Here is a 22081-nt window from a genome sequence, read left to right on the forward strand (position 1 = left end):
GGATTCTCGGCCTGAGCTTAAACTCAGGCTGAATATCTTCCCCCTGTACCCCAAAAAGCTTATTGCGGCCTGCACCTGGAGCCATTGTGTTGGCTGGAGCTATACTCAGGAGTTTCCCACCAAAATCCACTCTGTTTGCCTAAACCCAAGGCAGCGCAATGGCTCGGGGCGCCGGCACATCAAGTATTTAGGGACATGGGGTCGGACTCCCAGCCCGTGTTCACAAATTGCCCCCCTAAAGTGAATCTAAAATGTCTATCTCTATTGTGACCCTATTATTTTTTCTTACCTGGCAGATGTCCGGTTCCAGGATTTCTGGAGTCTCCTTAATAAAGAAAAGGTAAGAGAAAGATGTTCCACGTTGTAATAAAGAAGCTAATATACAGTCTTGTATAAAATATAGGGTGATTTTTATTTGCCCCTACTCTCCCCTCCCCGGCAGTAGCCTATGAGTTACATTGTATGAGTGGATGCAATCATAGGAGCCAATCATATTCTTTTCATTTTCTAATTTATACAAGATAGAAGGCCGCTAAGTAACAGATGCTGACTGGTTGGTATGGGCAACTGCATTTGGGCAAGTTAGCCTCAGTTACACTATGTTAGTAGATAAGGTTCCCTGTTAGGTAAATATGATTATTATCCTTTACAGATTTTGTTCATGAACCCTGTAGCTCAAATTAAAACACATTGGGACCCCTGCAAACTTTTTGGCCCCCGTACCTCACAGGTGTTGATTGGAGGGTCTCCACTCTCTTCCAAGGGTTCCTGGTTAAGAAGGAAAACCTCAGATCAGCAGAGAAGATGATAAAAATGCATTTTTTTTATTCATGTGTTGTTTTCTGCTTACCTGTGAGTGGCAGGGGCCGGTGTCGGGGCTCTCCTGCCCAGTCACGTCTTCCTCCTGTTTAAAACAGAAAAATATTGTAAAACAAATTTTTATGGCTAAAGTAAAGCAAAGTGTGTAAAAGTGTTATTTGATATAAATATATGAGAAATAGAAGGTGTATGTTGCTGTGTAACACAGGGCATAATAAGGAGGTGGGACAGACTCACCAACGCTGAAGTCAACAAATTGCCTCCCCAAAGTGAATTTGCATTTGATATTCTTTTAAAATATCTTTTGCTATTGTTAATATATGTTAATAAATGAACTGTACCCACAATTAGAGAAGAAATGCAACACCCAAACATCTACATTTGCATTACCCATAAATCAGAGCTACGTAGTGGGGTGGATGGTTGTTACATTTGGCTCTGGCCTTTCTATTAAGAAACAACTAACATTTAGGCATGGGTGGAATGGGGCCTATATAGGAGTTTGGGAGATGTAGGGGCCCAAATAGGTTTAAAAAGCTATAATATTATATTGAGGGCAAAATGATCATTCAAAATACAATTCATTGCTGCTTACCTCAAACGTCTCTAGCTGAGGTTCCTCACAGCTTTCCAAGGGTTCCTAGTTAAAGAAGAAAACATCATTGTATAAGATCAACTCATTCAGTAGAGAATATGATCAAATACATCTGTTTAATTACTTTAATTATATAATGAATTATGATCAGTGTCTTTTTTCTCTCATTGGTTATTACCTTGTAGCTGCTCGCCTCAGCTGGTTCTTCACAATCCTGGTTAAAAGACAGTAAAATGCAAGTACATTTAATAAATGGTATCAGTTTGTGCATTATAGCTTTTCCCAAGCAAAAGTTTGGGAAGTCGTCGGTGCCTAACAAATTGCCCCCCCAAAGTGAATCTAAAATTTATTTCTCTATTGTGACCCTATTATTTTTCCTTACCTGACAGCTCTCCGTGTCGACGATTTCTGGAGTCTCCTGATTAAAAAAGGTAAGAGAAAGATGTTGCACGTTGTAATTTCCATTTTAAAAAAGCTAATATACAGTCTTGCATAAAATATGGGGTTATTTTTTATTTGCCCCTACTCTCCCCTCCCCGGCAGTAGCCTATGAGTTACATTGTAGGAGTGGATGTAATCATAGCAGCCAATCATATTTTTTTTATTTTATAATTTATACAAGATAGAAAACCGCTAAGTAACAGATGCTGACTGGTTGGTATGGGCAACTGCATTTGGGCAAGTTAGCCTCAGTTACACTATGTTAGTAGATAAGGTTCCCTGTTAGGTAAATATGAATATTATCCTTTACAGATATTATTCATGAACCCTGTAGCTCAAATAAAAACACATTGGGACCCCTGCAAACATTTAGGCCCCCGTACCTCGCAGGTGTTGATTCGAGGGTCCTCCTGCTCTTCCAAGGGTTCCTGGTTAAGAAAGAAAACCTCAGATCAGCAGAGAAGATGATAAAAATGCATCTTTTTCATTCATGTGTTATTTTCTGCTTACCTGTGAGTGGCAGGGGCTGGTGTCAGGGCTCTCCTGCCCAATCACTTCTTCATCCTGTTTAAGACAGAAATAAAGATTGTAAAAATATTTCTCAAGGCTGAAAGTCAAGCAAAGTGTGGGAAAGTGTTATTTGATATAAATATATGAGAAATAGAAGGTGTATGTTGCTGTGTAACACAGGGCATAATAAGGAGGTGGGACAGACTCACCAACGCTGAAGTCGTCGGTACCTAACAAATTGCCCCCCCAAAGTGAATCTAAAATGTCTTTCTCTGTTGTGACCCTATTATTTTTTCTTACCTGACAGATCTTCATGTCCAGGATTTCTGGAGTCTCCTGATTAAAAAAAGGTAAGAGAAAGATGTTGCACAGTGTTATTTCTGTTTTAAAGAAGCTAATATACAGTCTTACATAAAATATAGGGTGATTTTTATTTGCCCCTACTCTCCCCTCCCCGGCAATAGCCTATGAGTTACAATGTATGAGGGTATGTAATCATAGCAGCCAATCATGTTTTTTTCATTTTCTAATTTATACAAGATAGAAGACCGCTAAGTAACAGATGCTGACTGGTTGGTATGGGCAACTGCATTTGGGCAAGTTAGCCTCAGTTACACTATGTTAGTAGATAAGGTTCCCTGTTAGGTAAATATGAATATTATCCTTTACAGATATTATTCATGAACCCTGTAGCTCAAATAAAAACACATTGGGACCCCTGCAAACATTTAGGCCCCCGTACCTCGCAGGTGTTGATTGGAGGGTCCTCCTGCTCTTCCAAGGGTTCCTGGTTAAGAAAGAAAACCTCAGATCAGCAGAGAAAATGATAAAAATGCATCTTTTTCATTCATTAATCTTGCAACAAAATGCTTTTCAGAAAATATAATTAAGGCTATGATAAAAAAATGCACTGAAACCTTTAGCACAAACCGTATTAAAGGCTTTAGGGTAATTACACACGGGATGTTTTGTCACTTGTGATAAATCTTGGCTACCGTGGGTGACAAACCAGCCCTTGTGCCCCTCCCGCTGGCTAATGTGCAAATTGCGGGTGGGAAACACGTGGCACAGCTACTTTCCCAATAGCCCAACGTTTTCTCAAGGGGCAACTTCAGGCTACTTGGCAAAGTAACCGCGCCGTGTGTGTTTCCCACCAGCGATTTGCACTTTAGCCGGTGGGAGGGGAGATTAAGTCGCCTGCAGTAAAGCGAGTTTATCCCGGGCGACTATTCTCCTGGTGTATCATTAGTTTGAGTATTTATTTCCCTTTCAAAGAGTTCAGGCTGGCAGGTGTTAGTGCCATATTCCTGAGGTATCTGGGGGAGTTAATATATATTAATAAATGAACTGTACCCACAATTAAAGAAGAAATGCAACACCCAACATCCTACATTTGCATTACCCCATAAAATCCCAGAGCTACGTAGTGGGGTGGATGGTTGTTACATTTGGCTCTGGCCTTTCTGTAAGAAACAACTAACATTTAGGCATGGGTGGATATGGGGCCTATATAGGAGTTTGGGAGATGTAGGGGCCCAAAAATACGGTTTAAAAAGTTATAATATTATATTGAGGGCAAATGATCATTCAAAATACAATTCATTGCTGCTATACCTCAAAGGTCTCTAGCTGAGGTTCCTCACAGCTTTTCCCAAGGGTTCCTACGTTAAACAAGAAAACATCATTGTATAAGATCAACTCAATTCAGTAGAGAATATGATCAATAATCAATTTTATTACTTTAATTAAATAATGAATTATGATCAGTGTCTTTGGTTATTACCTTGTAGCTGCTCGCCTCAGCTGGTTCTTCACAATCCTGGTTAAAAGACAGTTAAAATGCAAGTACATTTAATAAATGGTATCAGTTTGTGCATTATAGCTTTTCCCAAACAAATTGCCCCCCCAAAGTAAATCTAAAATGTTTTTCTCTATTGTGACCCTATTATTTTTCCTTACCTGACAGATGTCCGTTGTCCTGATGTCGCCGCAATACCTAACCCACATCCACTGTAACCCACAAACACTAACCCACTGCTGTCCCGCAATACCTAACCCACATCCACTGTAACCCACAAACACTAACCCACTGCTGTCCCGCAATACCCTAACCCACATCCCACTGTAACCCCACAACACTAACCCACTGCTGTCCGCCAATACCCTAACCCACATCCCACTGTAACCCACAAACACTAACCCAGCTGTCCCGCAATACCTAACCCACATCCCACTGTAACCCACAAACACTAACCCACTGCTGTCCCGCAATACCTAACCCACATCCCACTGTAACCCAAACACTAACCCACTGCTGTCCCGCAATACCCTAACCCACATCCCACTGTAACCACAAACACTAACCACTGCTGTCCCGCAATACCCTAAACCCACATCCCACTGTAACCACAAACACTAACCCACTGCTTGTCCCGCAATACCCTAACCCACATCCCACTGTAACCCACAAACACTAACCCACTGCTGTCCCGCAATACCTAACCCACATCCCACTGTAACCCACAACACTAACCCACTGCCTGTCCCGCAATACCCTAACCCAATTCCCACTGTAACCCACAAACACTAACCCACTGCTGTCCCGCAATACCTAACCCACATTCCACTGTAACCCACAAACACTAACCCACTGCTGTCCCGCAATACCTAACCACAACACCCACACAAACCCACTGCTGTCCGAATACCCTAACCACATCCCACTGTAACCCACAAACACTAACCCACTCCTGTCCCGCAATACCCTAAACCCACATCCCACTGTAACCCACAAACACTAACCCACTCTGCCCGCAATACCCTAACCCACCTCCCACTGTAAACCCACAAACACTAATCCACTCCTGACCCGCAATACCATAACCACATCCCACTAACCACATGACATTAACCCACTCCTGACCCATAATCCCTAACCCACATCCCACTGTAACCCACAAACACTAACCCACTCCTGTCCCCGCAATACATAACCCACATCCCACTGTAACCCACAAACACTAACCCACTCCTGTCCGCAATACCATAATCCACATCCTCTGTAACCCACAACAATTAACCCATCTACCCACAATACATAACCCATCCCACTGTAACCCACAAACATTAATCCACTCTGACCCAATACCATAACCCACATCCACTGTACCCACTCTGATCCAATACCCTAACTCACATCCCACTGTAACCCACAAACACTAACCCATCCTGTCCCGCAATACCCTAACCCACATCCCACTGTAACCCACAAATATTAACCCACTCCTTTCCCGCAATACCATAACCCACATCCCACTGTAACCCACAAACACTAATCCACTCCTGTCCCGCAATACCATAACCCACATCCACCCTCACCACAAATATTAACCCACTCCTGACCCGCAATCTATAACCCACATCCACCCTCACACAACAAAATATTAACCCACTCAATGGCCCTAGAGTAGCAGCATGGGAATCCATGATCAACAAAGCCATACCCTAACTAAGCTAACGTACATAAGGAGAGGGTGCCCTCAAAAATTTGATAAAATATGGTCACCATGATATGACGCAGAACCCCCTAGATATGCAGGTCAGGGAGGTCCCACCATATCCCCCCTTAGAATACCTAACACACCCAGCACAAGGTAACAGTGTAACCCCAATATCTCATAAGGCCCTGAAGGCAGGCTAGTAACCAGAAACAAGCTTTGAATGGCAAATAGCATCGTATCTTTTGCAAAGAAGTGCAACTGCATGTTATATTTGTTTATGTTGTTATTTACTTTATTTATTTCTGTACAACAAGTATTATGACAATGGAAACAATATATGGCAAACTTATGTACATTTAACAGCTCAATAAAAGAATTGTTTAAAAATCTATATAGTATATATATATTAACCCACTCCTGATCCCACCATATAACATTAAACCCATGCCATCGCCACCCTAACCCCAAACACTAAACCCACTGCTGTCCCGCAATACCCATAACCCACATCCCACACCTAACCCACTGCTGCCCGCAATACCCTAACCCACATCCCACTGTAACCCACAAACACTAACCCATCTGCTGTCCCGCAATACCCTAACCCACATCCCACTGTAACCCACAAACACTAACCCACTGCTGTCCCGCAATACACTAACCCATCACCACTGTAACCCACAAACACTAACCCACTCTGTCCCGCAATACCCTAACCCACATCCCACTGTAACCCACAAACACTAACCCACTCTGTCCCGCAATACCCTAACCCACATCCCACTGTAACCCACAAACATAACCCACTGCTGTCCCGCAATACCCTAACCCACATCCCACTGTAACCACAAACATAACCCACTCTACCAATACCACATCCCACTGACACTAACCCACTCTCTACACCAGCCTCCATACCACATAAACCCATAACCCAACCCCACCTCCCCCCATCTCCTATTCATCCTCCCAAAAATCATACCATATTAAAAAAAACTCAAATGTCTACTGTACCTATACCCCAGCAATTCAATAACCACATCCCACTGTAACCCACCAAACACTAACCCACTGCTGTCCCGCAATACCCTAACCCACATCCCACTGTAACCCACAAACACTAACCCACTGCTGTCCCCGCAATACCATAACCCACATCCCACTGTAACCCACAAACACTAACCCACTGCTGTCCCGCAATACCCTAACACATACCCACAAACACTAACCCACTGCTGTCCCGCAATACCCTAACCCACATCCCACTGTAACCCACAAACACTAACCCACTCTGTCCCGCAATACCCTAACCCACTCCCACTGTAACCCACAAACACTAACCCACTTTCTGCCGCAATACCTAACCCACACTCCCACTGTAACCCACAAACACTAACCACTCCTGTCCCGCAATACCATAACCACATCCCACCCTAACCACATACATAACCCACTCTGACCCATAATACCCTAACCCACTCCCACTGTAACCCACAAACACTAACCCACTCCTGTCCCGCAATACCCTAACCCACATCCCACTGTAACCCACAAACACTAACCCACTTCCTGTCCCGCAATACCCTAACCCACATCCCACTGTAACCCACAAACACTAACCCATTTCTCCCAATACCATAACCCACATCCACACTGTAACCCAAACATTCATCCACTCTGCCCGCAATACATATCCCACATCCCACTGTAACCCACTCCTGATCCCAATACCCTAACCACATCCCACTGTAACCCACAAACACTAACCCACTCCTGTCCCGCAATACCCTAACCCACTCCACTGTACCCTACAAAATATTAACCCACTTTCCCCAATACCATAACCACACCCACGTAACCACAAACCTAATCACTCGCTGTCCCGCAATACCATAACCACATCCCACCTACACAAAATATTAACCCACTCTGCCCGCAATATATACCACAGTCCCACACTCACCCAATATTAACCCACTCATGCCTAGAGTAGCGAGCTGGGAATCCATGATCACAAAGCATACCCCTATAATCAGCTATAGTACATAGGAGAGGGTGCCCTCAAAAATTTGAATAAAATATGGTCACCATGGATAAGACGCAGAACCCCCTAAGATATGCAGGTCAGGGAGGTACCCCCCATATCCCCCCCTTGAATAACCTACACACCCAGACACAAGGTAACAGTGTAACCCCATATCTCACTAAGGCCCTGAAGGGCAGGCTAGTAACCAGAAACACAGCTTGAATGGCAAATAGCATCGGTATCTGCAAAGAAGGGCACTGCAATGTTATTATTGTTATGTTGTTATTTACTTTATTTACTTTCTGTACAACAAGTAAATGACAATGGAAACAATATACTGCAAACTATGTACATTTACACTCAATAAAAGAATTGTTATAAAAAAATATATATATATATTAACCCACTCCTGATCCCACAATACCATAACCCACATCCCACCCTAACCCACTCCTGACCCATAATACCCTAACCCACATCCCACTGTAACCCACAAACACTAACCCACTCCTATCCCGCAATACCCTAACCCACATCCCACTGTAACCCACAAACACTAACCCACTCCTGTCCCGCAATACCATAACCCACATCCCACTGTAACCCCACAAACACTAACCCACTTCTGACCCGCAATACCCTAACCCACGTCCCACTGTAACCCACAAACACTAATCCACTCCTGACCCGCAATACCATAACCCACATCCCACCCTAAACCCACATGACATTAACCCACTCCTGACCCATAATACCCTAACCCACCTCCCACTGTAACCCACAAACACTAACCCACTTCTGACCCGCAATACCCTAACCCACGTCCCACTGTAACCCACAAACACTAATCCACTCCTGACCCGCAATACCATAACCCACATCCCACCCTAACCCACATGACATTAACCCACTCCTGACCCATAATACCCTAACCCACATCCCACTGTAACCCACAAACACTAACCCACTCCTGTCCCGCAATACCATAAACCCACATCCCACTGTAACCCACAAACACTGAACCCACTCCTGTCCCGCAATACCATATCCCACATCCCCACTGTAACCCACAAACCATTAACCCATTTCTTACCCACAATACCATAACCCACATCCCACTGTAACCCACAAACATTAATCCACTCCTGACCCGCAATACCATATCCCACATCCCACTGTAACCCACTCCTGATCCACAATAACCCTAACTCACATCCCACTGTAACCCACAAACACTAACCCCACTCCTGTCCCGCAATACCCTAACCCACATGCCCACTGTAACCCACAAATATAACCCACTCCTTTCCCGCAATACCATAACCCACATCCCACTGTAACCCACAAACACTAATCCACTCCTGTCCCGCAATACCATAACCCACATCCCACCCTCACCCACAAATATTAACCCACTCCTGAACCCGCAATACTATAACCCACATCCCACCCTCACCCACAAAATATTAACCCACTCAATGGCCCTAGAGTAGGCAGCATGGGAATCCCATGATCAACAAAGCCATACCCCTATACAAGCTAACGTACATAAGGAGAGGGTGCCCTCAAAAATTTGATAAAATATGGTCACCATGGATAGACGCAGAACCCCCCTAAGATATGCAGGTCAGGGAGGTACCCCCCATATCCCCCCCTTGAATAACCTACACACCCAGACACAAGGTAACAGTGTAACCCCAATATCTCACTAAGGCCCTGAAGGGCAGGCTAGTAACCAGAAACACAGCTTGAATGGCAAATAGCATCGGTATCTGCAAAGAAGGCACTGCAATGTTATATTGTTATGTGTTATTTACTTTATTACTTTCTGTACAACAAGTAAATGACAATGGAAACAATATACTGCAAACTATGTACATTTACACTCAATAAAAGAATTGTTATAAAAAAATATATATATATATTAACCACTCCTGACCCAATACCATATCCCACATCCATACCCACTGACATACCACCAATACGCCACACATACACTCGATACCTAACAATGAACCCACAATAACCCACTCTGCATACTACCACATAGACCCACAAATAACCATTGCCGAATACCATAACCACATCCACTACCCACAATAACCACTTGCCAAACCCTAACAATCATGACCAATTAACCCACTCTGCCAATACCATGCACACCACTAACCACATAACCCACTTCCAATACCATAACAATCCCACTGTAACCACACATAACACTCTAATACCTAACATCCCACTGTAACCCACAACATAACCACTCTCCAATACAACCTCACATCCATGTAACCCAAAAATAACCCACTCCTGTCCGCAATACCTAACCCACATCCCACTGTAACCCACAAACATAACCCACTCCTGTCCCGCAATACCATAACCCACATCCCACTGTAACCCACAAACACTAACCCACTCCTGTCCCGCAATACCATACCCACATCCCACTGTAACCCACAAACACTAACCCACTCCTGTCCCGCAATACCTAACCCACATCCCACTGTAACCCACAAACATTAACCCACTCCTGTCCCGCAATACCAACCCACATCCCACTGTAACCCAAACATTAACCCACTCCTGTCCCGCAATACCATAACCCACATCCCACTGTACCCACAAACATTAACCCACTCCTGACCCCAAATATTATAACCCACATCCCACCCTAACCCACAAGACATTAACCCACTCCTGCAGTTGTTAGAAGATTCTGATATCCATGATGAAGAGAACATGGAGGGCTGCCATCGGGACCACGATGTTAAAGATGTTTGTGGGGGCCAAGGATGGTAATTAGGCCCCTATTTATGCTCCCCGACCCTCCCCGATGGCTGGCCTCGTTGTTGATGTTTCAGTGCTTCGTCCTAAGGAGAGATTGTTCAGTGTTATCCATGGAGTAGTGAGTATATAATAATTCTGCAATTTGTTCCTTTACTGTGACCATGACCCGCAATTCCATAACCCACATCCCACTGTAACCCCCAAACACTAACCCACTCCTGTCCCACAATACCCTAAACCACATCCCACTGTAACCCAACAAACACAAACCCACTCCTTACCCGCAATACCATAACCCACATCCCACCCTAACCACAAACATTAACCCACTCCTGACCCGCAATACCATAACCCACATCCCACCCTAACCCACAAACATTAACCCACTCCTGGACCGCAATACCATAACCACATCCCACTATAAACCACAAACACTAACCCACTCCTGACCCGCAATACCATAACCCACATCCCACCCTCACCACAAACACTAGCCCACTCCTGACCCGCAATACCATTACCCACATTCCCACCCTCACCCACAAACACTTAACCCACTCCTTACCCGCAATACCATAACCCACATCCCACCCTAACCCACAAACATTAACCCACTCCTTACTCGCAATACCATAACCCACATCCCACCCTAACCCCCAAGACGATAACTTACATGTGCAGTTGTTAGGAGATGCTGTCTATGAAGATTCTCATTCATCCAGGTCATGATATACAGTATCTAGTAGAATTAAGTCTAAAACACTGGACTTTTCTGAGTTTTTCTTGAAAACTTTTCACCACTCATCGAGTGGCTTCTTCAGTTCAAATGACTGGTAGGAATTCCCCGGTATTTAAACTCCTTTGATGGTAGTAGAGTCACAGACATCCAATCACAATGGTTCCATTGAACTTGTTCAGTTAGGTGTTAGCTGAAACTGGACAGGTGTAAGAAGGTATGATCCAATCACAATGGTACCAAGATTCTCATTGATGAAGGTGTTAATCCTTCAAAGTACATGACTGGAAGTGTGAACTGTTGTGAAACTGCCGGGGTAAGGATGTCAACGCGCCATTGTATGTTGGTGACAAGCGGTGTCTCAGGCCCCCTCCTCTGTTCAGGGATGGTTTTCCAGGTTGGCATAAATGGCCTCTTTCACACCTCTTTCAAACCATCTGTCCTCTCGGTCCAAAATATGCACGTTACTGGTCCTCAAAAGAGTGACCTTTTTCTTTGAGGTGTAGATAGACCGCTGAGTCTTGTCCTGAGGAGTTTGCCCGCCTATGTTGGGCCATTCTCTTACAGAGAGGTTGTTTTGTCTCCCCAATGTATAAGTCTGAGCACTCTTCACTACACTGGATAGCATAGACCACATTACTTTTCATGTGCTTGGGTGTTGGGTCTTTCGGGTGCACCAGCTTCTGTCTCAGGGTGTTGCTGGGTTTGAAAAACACAGGAATGCGATGTTTGTTGAAAATTCTCCTAAGTTTTTCTGATGGTTCCAGCAACATATGAATGACTATGTTGTTTCGCCTGCTGTGTTCCTCCCTTCTGTTTGTAGGTCTGGTCTTTTCTGTTGGTCTTTGATTTGGTTTTGATGAAGGCCCAGTCTGGGTACCCACAAGTTTTCAGAGCTCCTTTTAGATGTTTATATTCTTTCTCCTTGGCCTCTGCATTGGATGCCACAGTTTCAGCCCGATGATGTAGAGTCCTAATTACACCCAGTTTATGTTCAAAGGGTGGTGGGAATCACACCCACACAGCCAGTACTTGCTGTTTGATTCCCACCACCCTTTGGAACATAAACTGGGTGTAATTAGGACTCTACATCATCGGGCTGAAACTGTTGGCATCCAATGCAGAGGCCAAGGAGAAAGAATATAAACATCTAAAAGGAGCTCTGAAAACTTGTGGGTACCCAGACTGGGCCTTCATCAAAACCAAATCAAAGACCCAACAGAAAGACCAGACCTACAAACAGAAGGGAGGAACACAGCAGGCGGAACAACATAGTCATTCCATATGTTGCTGGAACATCAGAAAAAACTTAGGAGAATTTTCAACAAACATCGCATTCCTGTGTGTTTTTCAAACCCAGCAACACCCTGAGACAGAAGCTGGTGCACCCGAAAGACCCAACACCCAAGCACATGAAAAGTAATGTGGTCTATGGCTGTCCAGTGTAGTGAAGAGTGTTCAGACTTATACATTGGGGAGACCAAAACAACCTCTCTGTAAGAGAATGGCCCAACATAGGCGGGCAAACTCCTCAGGACAAGACTCAGCGGTCTATCTACACCTCAAAGAAAAAGGTCACTCTTTTGAGGACAGTAACGTGCATATTTTGGACCGAGAGGACAGATGGTTTGAAAGAGGTGTGAAAGAGGCCATTTATGCCAACCTGGAAAAACCATCCCTGAACAGAGGAGGGGGCCTGAGACACCGCTTGTCACCAACATACAATGGCGCGTTTGACATCCTTACCCCGGCAGTTTCACAACAGTTCACACTTCCAGTCATTGTACTTTGAAAGGATTAACACCTTCATCAATGAGAATCTTGGTACCATTGGTGATTGGATCATACCTTCTTACACCTGTCAGTCTTCAGCTAACACCTAACTGAACAAGTTCAATGGAACCATTGTGATTGGATGTCTGTGACTCTACTACCATCAAGAGTTTAAATACCGGGGAATTCCCTACCAGTCATTTGAACTGAAGAAGCCACTCGGATGAGTGGTGAAACGTTTTCAAGAAAACTCAGAAAAGTCCAGTTGTTTTAGACTTAATTCTACTAGATATTAGAAGATGCTGTTTCCCTGATGAAGAGAACATGGAGGGGCTGCCATCGGACCACGATGTTAAAGATGTTTGTGGGCGGCCAAGGATGGTAATTAGGCCCCCTATTTATGGCCCCGACCCTCCCCGATGGCTGCCTCGTTGTTTTCGTTTCAGTGCCTCGTTCCTAAGGAGAGATTGTTTCAGTGTTATCCATGGAGTAGGTGAGTATATAATAATTCTGCAATTTGTTCCTTGTTACTCTTTGCATTTATATGCATGTTTTATATCACGTTCCCTTTTGCTGCTAATTTTAAAGGCCAACTACAACTGTCTAATAATAACATGTTCTCCCCTCTCAGATGTTTGTCTCTCCTGTAGATTTAGCCCAGTTTAGTGAGCTCTGCCCTAATCCAATCTTAGTCTTTATTCTTGGTGGCTTTAGTTATAGAATGATATTGTATGTAGGAAAGCAGGAGAATATTGTAGGAATGGGAACAGTAAATGATTACAGTCTGTGCATCACATGAACTATAATGAGAATGAGCAGTTCCCCTACCTCTGTGCAGGTGTTGGGCGATATTCCTCTGCACCCCCCTTTCACCCCGGAGCTCGGCAATGAAAGGGTGCGTGAGGAGCCTGCCTTGCAGATGGTCTCCTGCCTGGGTCTCTCTGCAGGCACTCGCTGATGAAGAAGCGGAACTCGTCACTCCTGGAAAAAAAACGGTGGTAAAATGATAATTGTTTGTGTTTACATTTTCCCAGAGTTCACAGTGTGACGACTCCCTGATCCTGCCGCTCTGTACCCAACCCAAATCACAGCACAGGCAGCAATAGGGGGTGAGCCCCTTCCCTTTCTAAGGGTTCCACTGCTCTGCCTGAAATGGGGGGCTATTGCACTTACTTATGAACCCTGGAATTATAAGGGTACATTTACCTGTGACCAAATTACTGTCTCTCTGGTTTTGCCTATATCTTAGGCCCGGCTTGTATTGGCTGCCAGATACCGGCCCCAAGAGCTCAAGCTCAGCCACAAGAGTCTGCGTTTGCGCATAGAGCTACACATATTACGCATCACCTTCACCCTTATTTCAGCCCGGACTGGGATACAAAATAGGCCCTGGCATTTTCATATCCACAGAGGCCAAAACAGCCCCCCAGCCCAATAAATAGCCACTGCCTATGGCATCTCACAGCATTACCTGCCCCTCACTTATTTCCCATTTATCCCTTCCCCATCCTTACTTTATGTCATATCCCAATGTCCCCCTCACCATAAAGTCTACCTTGCCCATTTCTCCCACCTTTCCTGACTCATTCACACACCTTCTACACGCTTTCCATTTCCCCACCTTCCCCACCTAACTGCCTATTCTACCCTCTTGCTGCCTTTTGCTATTCTAGTGAAAGGGACTCACCAATTGGCCCCTTGATGGTAATGATGGAACTGGACCAGTTGTTATTCGCTGGAATCAGCTTCTTCTTGGGAAGTCTTCTGAATGCTGGGATGTAAAGATACAACACAAAAAACATGATGACTGATGAATACAACATTTGGGGGCGATTTACTTAAATTGACATTTTTACACTAGGAAAGGTACTTGCCAGGTTTTAGTTTACCAATTTACATTTCTGTTTTAAATTCTTATTAAATGGGTAAATTTCAAGTTTGAAAAGTCAAATTCTGAAAAAAATTCCAGTTTCTTTACCTCAAAAAATTGTGTATTATGGAAACACAGCAAATTAAAAATGCTAGTATATCACCCCCTTTGATTTTTATATTTAATAATACTCTATGTTACGGCGTGACACATAAATGCCCCCTGGCCCATTCTACTAACAGTTCTACATGCAGTTACAGTACACACACACACACACACACACACACTCTAGGGTTTACTTACGGAGATGTCCTTCCGCCATTTGAATGGCTGCAATCCCTAGTGACCAGATGTCAGCCTGGATATTACAATATGGGGGAAAAGACGAGTATTAGAGAAGATTATACACAGAGTACATGAAAATAATTGGCAGTTGCAGATGATTTGGATACTTCTGATACCTATCCACCCACACCCTGATAGTGATTCTATTTGGCTTGCACAATAACAAATCCATTAGAAGCCTAAAATCCAGTAGTGAATTGCTGTGACTTTTATGTCTAGAAAATGTCCCCAAATACCCCAAACTTGAGAGTCTTGAGTGTTACATGGAGTGTGACATCCCCATAAAGCATAAGCAGTCTAATGGAGTTGGTTTCTATTATTCTTGTGTCCTGCACTTAAAATGCATTTTCACTCATCTCTCTCAACTCTCATTTCAGATTCTCGTATCACAGAAACCACATTACGGCTCTGGATTCTCTGTTATGAGAGGGGTAAGTAAAGCGAGTGGAACATTTACACGCAGTTCACCCTGTTGTAAGTGACATAGTTTAAAGCTTAATACAGGTATATTAAAACTCGCCCACGTTCTATTCCTTTCTATGCGGATTTTTAGAAGTGTGTATTTATCAAATGGCGAGTTCTAACTTTCATTCATTGATTAAATTGGCTTCTAAAAAATCCCATAGGAATGAATAGAAAGTGAGTTTTTCTGTGTAATCTCACATTTTGCTAAATATGCCCCTAACTCTAAGCTAAAGGAGAGAGAAGACATGACAATACCTTATGCGTCATATTCGCCGCTGTTTTGGCCAAAATGAGCCAGTACTTCCCGGAGCCATGTATGCCATGGTCCCCGAAGTGCTGGCGCTCCTTCCTCCGATGGGTCGCAAAGCAAAACTCGCCTAAAATTGTATGACAAAAGCAGGAATGTAATGTTTAGTTAGAAATACAAGCCAGCAGTAAACACCACGAAGAAAAAAATATTCCTTGTGTCGCTTACCGATCTTCACCTCTCCGGATGAGGAGATGACAATGTGTTCGGCTTGATGTCATGATGGATTATCTTCTTCTCTTCCAGATGGTTAAGGCCCTGAGAAATCAAGAAAGCAAAAGTAAGTATATAAATATTTTGTACTCTTTAATTAATTAGAAATATGCCAGAATAGCAGGAAGGAGTTTAACAGGTGACCTACCGTTATCACATTCTTGCAAATATAGGCGATTCCATCTTTCGCCTAAGGTCCTTTTGGATGGCAAGGAGATCTTCTACAGTCGCACCGGTACAAAGCTCTGTAGCAATCTAGAAGAAAAAGAAAGAATATTTGGCCAACTATTTTAGTTACCTACAATTTTATTGGGAACCCGAGGAAAAGGCTTGTGGCTTTAAGTCTTGGGGGGGACTGCAGTATCAGCTACATTCTGACTCTTTCTTACCAAACTGGATCATGTATGGATCCAAAATGCTAGCTTGTGTATTAGATCAGTTACAATTGGCATGTTTGCTGCATAAATGTTTAAACCTCTCCGAATCAAAACTTCCTTACCCATAGTCCTCCATGCTGTGATGTTTCCAATGAGGCCTTATGATAAAAGGCCCCATAGAAGTCGACGATGTTCCGGTGGCCAGATACAATTTGCAGGATTTCGACTTCTTTCTTGATCTCCTGTTGCTTCTAGTTTCAAACAAAAGAAACAAGTAAATAAAATGGATACAATAACAGTTTCAAACACCCCAACCTAACTTGGTTGTTATGAAAAATGACAAGCTTTGTAATATCCCTACGTGAGTATTGTATAATATGACCGAGACCCCTTGTGTTCTTTTATATCAAACTGCATTTGTTATGTTACTGTTACATAGTTATTAGGGGCCAGGTATTTCACTGACTGTATTTGGTTAGCCAAGTTCTCTTTCTACTGATAACTATAATGTAGGTATAACAAAAGACTAATTAGTAATCTAATTAGAGTAATCATGAAGACACATTACCTTCTGATGTTGAATTATAATTATGGCCACTTCCCGTTGTTTTCTTTTGGTGCCATCCCTGTTACAAAAGTAGGGAAAGAGAGCTCAGTGATCATTACTAACGGAACGCTATGGGAAACCAAAAAGCTATACAGTAGCATGTAAATATGGAAAGAACAAAGCTGTAGAGAGCCACAACCAATGGACAGAATTACCCAAAAGCATGACACAAAGTGACTCATTTAACACTGAATAAAATATCTTACAATGTAGACGACTCCGTTGGGGTCCTGCCCGATTGGCTCCCCTAAGCTTCAAATACCTCCCGGGCTCCTGAAAAAATAACATTGTATTTAATAATGTGATAATCAAAACTAATATTATTCAGCTGGACAAATAACCTTTCTAACATGTGAGAAGCACAGAAGTATAGGAGGACTTGGGGTGAAACAGAGGCTGGAAGGCTTTGGGCTGGAAAATGGAAGCCAAACTGTGAATGTTGTGGCAAAATACAGCTTTACAGCTACTTACTGGGGTATTTCTCCGAGAGTGGGGTGATGTTATTCCTCCTGAGGAAGAGAAAAAAGGGTTTAATCAGAGCAACTCATTTTGCGGAACTGCTAACATTATATTTTGTAGAACAAGGAAAGGATTCATTCATTCTTAAAATAAATCCCCAGCTAACGGAGAAAAAATCTTCTGATTGCAGGGACTATGTATAGTGAAGCCTGGATCTTGGCTTTAGTCTGCATGTTCTAGAAGCGGCAATGAGAGATGTGGAAGGTCTGAGAGGCTGTAACGGAGGCAAAAAGTGGGTGACCAACTGCCCCACTGAGCACTTGTGCATTTGACATTCAGGTAAGAGTGGAATGGGACTGTACATAAGAGTTTGTATGATGTGGTGGGATAGGGGGCCCGAATAGGTTTAAAATGGTTTAATGATATATTGAGAGAAAAAATATTAAATTCAGCTCAAACCTCCTCAAATCTCCTTCACCTCCTCCTCCGCTCAGTTTCGTTGCTGAGCTCTCTGTTTGGCCGGTGTCGGGGGCCAGTTTCCATCGGTGACTCCTGGGAATATAAATACAGTTTTACAACATTAGTAAGAACAGAGCCCCAGTGGCTCCCTGCTCCCTTACTTGTGCATTTTGATTGGTGGCTGCAAACTCTGCAGAACCTAACCCCCCCAATGTAAGTGTTTGTCAGAGGGGGCTTAAATTGCCATTTAAATTGCTATTTAATTCATTGCTGCTTACCTCAGTGGTCGCTAGCTGAGGTTCCTCACAGCTTTCCAAGGGTCCTAGTTAAAGAAGAAAACAATCATGTGTATAAGATCAACTCACTTCAGTAGAGAATATAATCAAATAAATCTGTTCAATTAATTTAATTATATAATGAATTATGATCAGTGTCTTCTTTCTCTCATTGGTTATTACCTTGAGCTGCTCGCCTCAGCCTTGTTCTTCACAATCCTGGTTAAAAAGACAGAAAAATGCCAAGAATATTTAATAAATGGTATTCAGTTTGTGCATTAACTGCCACCATTTTTTTGCTCAACCACAACTTGAGGCTGTAAATGAGCCCGACACAGTGGTGCTTATTTACTTGTATAGGGGGGAATGGCAGATGTGGTGGATCTCGGCCTGAGCTTAAACTCAGGCTGAATATCTTCCCCCTGTTACCCCAAAAAGCTTATTTGCCTGCCACCTGGAGCCATTGTGTTGGCTGGAGCTATACTCAGGAGTTTTCCCACCAAAATCCACTCTGTTTGCCTAAACCCAAGGCAGCCGCAATGGCTCGGGGCGCCGGCACATCAAGTATTTAGGGACATGGGGTCGGATTCCCAGCCCGTGTTAACAAATTGCTCCCCCTAAAGTGAATCTAAAATGTCTATCTCTATTGTGACCCTATTATTTTTCTACCTGGCAGATGTCCGGTTCCAGGATTTCTGGAGTCTCCTTAATAAAGAAAAGGTAAGAGAAAGATGTTCCACGTTGTAATAAAGAAGCTAATATACAGTCTTGTATAAAATATAGGGGGATTTTTATTTGCCCCTACTCTCCCCTCCCCGGCAGTAGCCTATGAGTTACATTGTATGAGTGGATGTAATCATAGCAGCCAATCATAGTTTTTTCATTTTCTAATTTATACAAGATAGAAGGCCGCTAAGTAACAGATGCTGACTGGTTGGTATGGGGCAACTGCATTTTGGGCAAGTTAGCCTCAGTTAAACTATGTTAGTAGATAAGGTTCCCTGTTAGGTAAATGTGATTATTATCCTTTACAGATATTGTTCATGAACCCTGTAGCTGAAATAAAAACACATTGGGACCCCTGCAAACTTTTTTGGCCCCCGTACCTCACAGGTGTTGATTGGAGGGTCTCCACTCTCTTCCAAGGGTTCCTGGTTAAGAAGGAAAACCTCAGATCAGCAGAGAAGATGATAAAAATGCATTTTTTTTCATTCATGTGTTATTTTCTGCTTACCTGTGAGTGGCAGGGGCCGGTGTCGGGGCCTCTTCCTGCCCAGTCACGTCTTCCTCCTGTTTAAAACAGAAAAATATTGTAAAACAAATTTTTATGGCTAAAGTAAGCAAAGTGTGTAAAAGTGTTATTTGATATAAATATATGAGAAATAGAAGGTGTATGTTGCTGTGTAACACAGGGCATAATAAGGAGGTGGGGAACAGAGCTCACCAACGCTGAAGTCAACAAATTGCCTCCCCAAAGTGAATCTGCATTTTGATATTCTTTTAAAATCTTTTTGCTATTGTTAATATATGTTAATAAATGAACTGTACCCACAATTTAAGAAGAAATGCAACACCCAAACATCTACATTTGCATTACCCATAAATCAGAGCTACGTAGTGGGGTGGATGGTTGTTACATTTGGTCTGGCCTTTCTATTAAGAAACAACTAACATTTAGGCATGGGTGGAATGGGGCCTATATAGGAGTTTGGGAGATGTAGGGGCCCAAATAGGTTTAAAAAGCTATAATATTATATTGAGGGCAAAATGATCATTCAAAATACAATTCATTGCTGCTTACCTCAAACGTCTCTAGCTGAGGTTCCTCACAGCTTTCCAAGGGTTCCTAGTTAAAGAAGAAAACATCATTGTATAAGATCAACTCAATTCAGTAGAGAATATGATCAAATAATCTTTTATTACTTTAATTATATAATGAATTATGATCAGTGTCTTTTTTCTCTCATTGGTTATTACCTTGTAGCTGCTCGCCTCAGCTGGTTCTTCACAATCCTGGTTAAAAGACAGTAAAATGCAAGTACATTTAATAAATGGTATCAGTTTGTGCATTATAGCTTTTCCCAAGCAAAAGTTTGGGAAGTCGTCGGTGCCTAACAAATTGCCCCCCAAAGTGAATCTAAAATTTATTTCTCTATTGTGACCCTATTATTTTTCCTTACCTGACAGCTCTCCGTGTCGACGATTTCTGGAGTCTCCTGATTAAAAAGGTAAGAGAAAGATGTTGCACGTTGTAATTCAGCGATCCCCAACCAGTGACTCGGGGTAACATGTTGCTCCCAGTGGCCTCAAAGCAGGTCCTTATTCTTGAATTCCTGACTTGGAGGCATAATGACCATGGGTACTGCCATACAGAGCCTACTGTAGGTGCCAGTGCACATAGGGACTACAAATAACCAATCATAGCCCTTATTTGGTACCCAGGAATTTTTTTAATGCTTGTGTTGCTCCCCAACTTTTTTTTTATAAACCCCTGATTTAGATATTTCCCCCAACGCTTTACCGAATAGCATCTTACCCCCAAAGGGCAACTTGCATAAAGCATTCTTCAACCCCCAAAGGGCAACTTGCATAAAGCATTCTTCAACCCCCAAGGGCAACTTGCATAAAGCATTCTTCAACCCCCAAAGGGCAACTTGCATAAAGCATTTTTCGAGGCCGTGTCTGCAATCCAATATGTAAGCCATAGGGCTCTTCATTCCCTACCGATGGTGCCGTAGCTCCTGCAGACAACCTGGTTAAATCACCTGCAGCCCCCAAACAAATGGCCGTCCCCAGCTTTAGATTCCCTAGGGCTGACAGGATTCTCTCACGTGCCTTCCCTGGTCCCCTGCTCCAGATCTTCTATCCACAGTCGCGTAACTAGACATCCCCGGGCCCTGGTGCAGCCGGACCCCCCACCCCCAGACACATTTTTGACCCGAACTTACACCGGTGTGAGCGTCCAGTGGGCCCAGGATGATATGTATTACTGAATATAGGGAAATAGCAATACCGCTATGGGTTCCCTTACCTGAAAAACAGTACCTGTACTTGATCCCAACTAAGATATAATTACCCCTTATTGGGGCAGAACAGCCCTATTGGGTTTATTTAATGGTTAAATGATTCCCTTTTCTCTGTAATAATAAAAACAGTACCTGTACTTGATCCCAACTAAGATATAATTACCCCTTATTGGGGCAGAACAGCCCCTATTGGGTTTATTTAATGGATAAATGATTCCCTTTTCTCTGTAATAATAAAACAGTACCTGTACTTGATCCCAACTAAGATATAATTACCCCTTATTGGGCAGAACAGCCCTATTGGGTTATTTAATGGTTAAATGATTCCCTTTTCTCTGTAATAATAAAACAGTACCTGTACTTGATCCCAACTAAGATATAAATAATCCTTATTGGATGCAAAACAATCCTATTGGGTTTAATTAATGTTTTATTGATTTTTTAGTAGACTTAAGGGATGGAGATCCAAATTACGGAAAGACCCCTTA

The 22081-nt window shown here is 43.1% G+C and overlaps 1 protein-coding gene and 2 long non-coding RNA genes across 3 annotated transcripts in view; 2 read left to right on the forward strand and 1 right to left on the reverse strand.

The window, feature by feature from the left end:
* LOC101733480 (coiled-coil domain-containing protein 77) overlaps positions 1-22081 on the forward strand; it is a 123969-nt gene that overhangs the window by 21518 nt on the left and 80370 nt on the right. The gene's annotated exons all lie outside the window — the stretch shown is intronic.
* On the reverse strand, positions 13532-14098 carry LOC116407013. Its single transcript, XR_004219984.1, has 2 exons — positions 14019-14098; positions 13532-13646 (listed from the first exon to the last, which is right to left on the reverse strand). It is a non-coding gene; the product is annotated as an uncharacterized LOC116407013 (long non-coding RNA).
* Positions 16422-18064, forward strand: LOC116407004. The gene is made up of 3 exons (XR_004219971.1): positions 16422-16457; positions 16896-17041; positions 18024-18064. It is a non-coding gene; the product is annotated as an uncharacterized LOC116407004 (long non-coding RNA).

Source organism: Xenopus tropicalis, chromosome 8, assembly GCF_000004195.4.
Source record: "Xenopus tropicalis strain Nigerian chromosome 8, UCB_Xtro_10.0, whole genome shotgun sequence".
Lineage (NCBI taxonomy): Eukaryota > Metazoa > Chordata > Amphibia > Anura > Pipidae > Xenopus > Xenopus tropicalis.